This window comes from Salvelinus alpinus, chromosome 20, assembly GCF_045679555.1.
Source record: "Salvelinus alpinus chromosome 20, SLU_Salpinus.1, whole genome shotgun sequence".
NCBI classification, from domain to species: domain Eukaryota; kingdom Metazoa; phylum Chordata; class Actinopteri; order Salmoniformes; family Salmonidae; genus Salvelinus; species Salvelinus alpinus.
The window spans coordinates 15,386,731-15,390,563 of NC_092105.1; the positions used below are offsets into that span (position 1 = coordinate 15,386,731).

The window sequence follows — 3,833 nt, forward strand, 5'->3', positions numbered from 1 at the left end:
ATGATAGCCATGATGGCCCTGGCCGCCCCTAATGTAGACATCCTGGGCATCACCTGTGTCCATGGCAACACCAATGTGGAGAATGTTTGCAATAACACGCTGCGGGTGCTTCAAGCATCTAACAGACTGGAGGTACAGTGCCTTTGGAAAGTATTATTTATTTTATTTAGATTTTTCACCTTTATTTAACCAGGTAGGCCAGTTGAGAACAAGTTCTCATTTACAACTGCGACCTGGCCAAGATAAAGCAAAGCAGTGCAACAAAAAACAACAACACAGAGTTACACATAAACAAACGTACAGTCAATAACAATAGAAAAATACAGTGTGTGCAAATGGCGAAATTAACACTGGAGTGATAGATGTGCAGATGATGATGTGCAAGTAGAAATACTAGTGTGCAAAAGTGCAAAAAAATAAATAAAAACAATATGGGGATGAGGTAGGTAGATGGGCTATTTACAGATGGGCTGTGTACAGCTGCAGCGATCAGTGAGCTGCTCAGATAGCTGATGCTTAAAGTTAGTGAGGGAGATATGACCCTCCAACTTCAGCGATTTTTGCAATTCGTTCCAGTCATTGGCAGCAGAGAACTGGAAGGATAGGCGGCCAAAGGAGGTGTTGGCTTTGGGGATGACCAGTGAGATATACCTGCTGGAGCGTGTGCTATGGGTGGGTGATGTTATGGTGACCAGTGAGCTGAGATAAGGCAGAGCTTTACCTAGCAAAGACTTATAGATGACCTGGAGCCAGTGGGTCTGGCGCTGAATATGTACCGAGGGCCAGCCGACGAGAGCATACAGGTCGCAGTGGTGGGTTGTATATGGGGCTTTGGTGACAAAACAGACGGCACTGTGATAGACTGCATCCAGTTTGCTGAGTAGAGTGTTGGAGGCTATTTTGTAAATGACATCGCCGAAGTCGAGGATCGGTAGGATAGTCAGTTTTACGAGGGTATGTTTGGCAGTATGAGTGAAGGAGGCTTTGTTGTGAAATAGGAAGCTGATTCTAGATTTAATTTTGGATTGGAGATGCTTAATATGAGTCTGGAAGGAGAGTTTACAGTCTAGCCACACACCTAGGTATTTGTAGTTGTCCACATATTCTAAGTCAGAACCGTCCAGAGTAGTGATGCTAGTCAGGCGGGTGCGGGCAGAGATCGGTTGAAAAGCATGCATTTAGTTTTACTAGCATTTAAGAGCAGTTGGAGGCCACGGAAGGAGAGTTGTATGGCAGTGAATCTCGTTTGGATGTTTGTTAACACAGTGTCCAAAGAAGGGCCAGATGTATACAGAATGGTGTCGTCTGCGTAGAGGACGATCAAAGAATCACCCACAGCAAGAGCGACATCATTTATATATACAGAGAAAAGAGTCGGTCCGAGAACTGAACCCTGTGGTACCCCCATAGAGACTGCCAGAGGCCGGACAACAGGCCCTCCGATCTGACACACTGAACACTATCAAGTATTCAGACCCCATGAGGTTTTCCAAATTTTTTGCGTTATAATGTTTTTCTAACATGGATTAAATAAATACACATCCTCAGCAATCTACACACAATACCCCGTAATGACAAAGCAAAAACAGGTTTTTGTACATTTTTGCAAATTTATAAAAAATAAAAAAACGGAAATACCTTATGTACATAAGTATTTAGAGCCTTTGCTATGAGACTCGAAATTGAGCTCAGGTGCATCCTGTTTCCATTGATCATCCTTGAGATGTTTCTACAACTTGATTGGAGCCCACGTGGTAAATTCAATTGATTGGACATGATTTGGAAAGGCACACAACTGCCTATAAATAGTACCACAGTTGACAGTGGAAGGCTCTCAGTAAAAGGCACATGACAGCCCACTTGGATTTTGCCAAAAGGCACCGGGCCCAGCCAGAGTCCGGACTTGAACCCGATCGAACATCTCTGAAAAGACCTGAAAATAGCTGTGCAACAACGCTCCCCATCCAACCTGACAGAGCTTGAGAGGATCTGCAGAGAAGAATGGGACAACCTCCCCAAATCCAGGGTTGCCAAGCTTGTGGCGTTATATCCAAGAAGACTTGCGGCTGTAATCGCTGCCAAAGGTGCCTCAACAAATTACTGAGTAAAGGGTCTGAAAACTAATGTAAATGTGATATTTCTGTAATTTCTTTAATTATAAATGAGCAAAAATTGCAATTTAATACATTTTAGAATAAGGCTGTAATGTAAAAACTGTGGAAAAAGTCAAGGGGTCTAGGCTCTGTATGGTGTTGTTGTGTTCAGTTATTTTATTGTTAAAAGGTAGATGATGTAAGACCCTGGCAATGAGATTCATATTGTTTATTTAGATAAAATTGTCAAGGCAGCTTTTTCTCTGTAAACAAACACCCAAAGGAATGTGCTTACATCATCACATGGTGCCTAGAATATGCATTTAACGGTAAGAGATCACATGTTGTGGAAGGATGCTATGTAGTGTCTGTTGACCTCTCTGTCCTCCTCTCTGACAATACACTGTTGTTTTCTCCGTCTCAGACACACGCCAGTGGAGCTCTACTCAATTAGAGCTCTGGAAAGAGATAACTGATTTGACGTGCTGTTCTATTGAATCTGTTTACAGACGTAGCAGAGTGAGCAAAGCAGAACTGTGGAGAGGCTGGAGTTCACACCAAACGTTGCCATGACAACAACAAAGTAGTCGGTATAAGAAATCGATTGGCACCCAGACTTGTTTTTGCCCACTGACACAGGCCCGGGCAATAAGATTGAATTCATATGAAGTGAAAGCGTAGAGGGAATACTATAATGTTCTAATTTGCGGGGTTCTGACCACTCTGTGTTCCGTGTTGTAGATCCCCGTATTCTGAGGTGCTGCCAAGCTCATCCTTGGGAATGTGGTCAGTGCGGGACACTTCCATGGCCCGGATATTCTGGACCCAAACGCGAGCGAGAGATCTCTGGTGGTCATGGCTCCCCTCACCAACCTAGCTCTGGCTGTAAGAATGGAACCCTCCCTTCCTAGCCAACTCAAAGGCCTCTACATCATGGGAGACAACACAGAGTGTAAGGGCTATGATTTATTTGCTTCAGAAGGTCAGCTTATCTGGTAAATAAATGGTAAATATATAGATTAAGGGGTGGATTGCCATGGGCTTTAATGTGAAGCCGGTGTTCTGCAGGTCTTTAGCCAGAGGAAACACCACAGTGTGTGCAGAGTTCAACTTCGCGCCATCACGGAAGCAGCTTACATCGTCCTGAATAAATGATAAAACACTACCAATACCTTCTACATTGTGATTGATATTTTTCTGTTCTGGTTCCACTCTACAGTCTTGATGTGATGGCTGGCTGGCTCAGGAGTCAGAGAAGGCTTGCTTCATAGCCCGGATCTTCCGTAACACTATGGAGGAGTCCTACAGCGAGCGCTCCCAGGCGCAGATGGTTGACAGTATGGGACTTGTGTCATGTGACTCCTACGCTATGGCGGCGGAAATTGATGACGCCTTCGTCACCGAGAGCGACCACATGGCGTGGAGCTCCTGAACACGCTGGGCATGCTGAAGAAGACTCACAAGGCCTTTGTCATGAGGAAGGTGAACCTGGAGAGGTTTGAGCAGCTGATGAGCTAACCACTAAACTGTAGAACTAAACTAACAGCTGTTTGATGACCATGACCACTCTATGGGACCATAACCAGGGAACAGTGACAACTCTAACCTCATCTAGTCACCCTAAGACTATTACTTAAGCACACACCATAATCCCTCCTTAACAGAAACATTACATCAGTGGCTCCCACTTACACAGCTGATTAGAGAACAGAGACTCAACTGGTTAAAGAGATTGAACAG

General features: G+C 44.4%; 1 pseudogene; it reads left to right on the forward strand.

Annotated features, from left to right (window-relative positions):
• On the forward strand, window positions 1-3,611 carry LOC139547078 (uncharacterized; annotated as a pseudogene).
• The last annotated feature ends 222 nt before the right edge of the window (window positions 3,612-3,833 follow it).